Source organism: Theobroma umbraticum, unplaced genomic scaffold, assembly GCF_002168275.2.
Source record: "Theobroma umbraticum cultivar Fairchild unplaced genomic scaffold, ASM216827v3 scaffold_95.0, whole genome shotgun sequence".
Classification (NCBI taxonomy): Eukaryota; Viridiplantae; Streptophyta; class Magnoliopsida; order Malvales; family Malvaceae; genus Theobroma; species Theobroma umbraticum.
The window spans coordinates 99,349-99,682 of record NW_018397257.1 but is presented as its reverse complement, the minus strand read 5'-3'; positions in this window follow the sequence as shown (position 1 = coordinate 99,682).

The following is a 334-nucleotide window of genomic DNA, read 5'->3' as shown; positions in this document are numbered from 1 at the left end:
GGATCAAAATGATTTTATAGATTGATGGCACGAATATGAAGTATTAATCTAATGATTTAAGTAAGGCTTGTTCGAGACTTGGCTGATTCACCCACGAGACTCAAATGCCTATAGTGATCGAGGAACGGTCGTTACATCACTTTGCTAATGTAACACCCTGTACTTTGATATGGTGGCTAATAGAGCTTATTGGATACCAAATGAAGTTAATTAAAGTATTTAAGAGTGTTGAAGGGTGAAAAGAATAATTCAAAATAAAATATTTTGCACATGAGAAAGTAGTAATTAAATAATCATATTTTTATCCAAGATGAATTAGCAAGTTAAAAGGTGA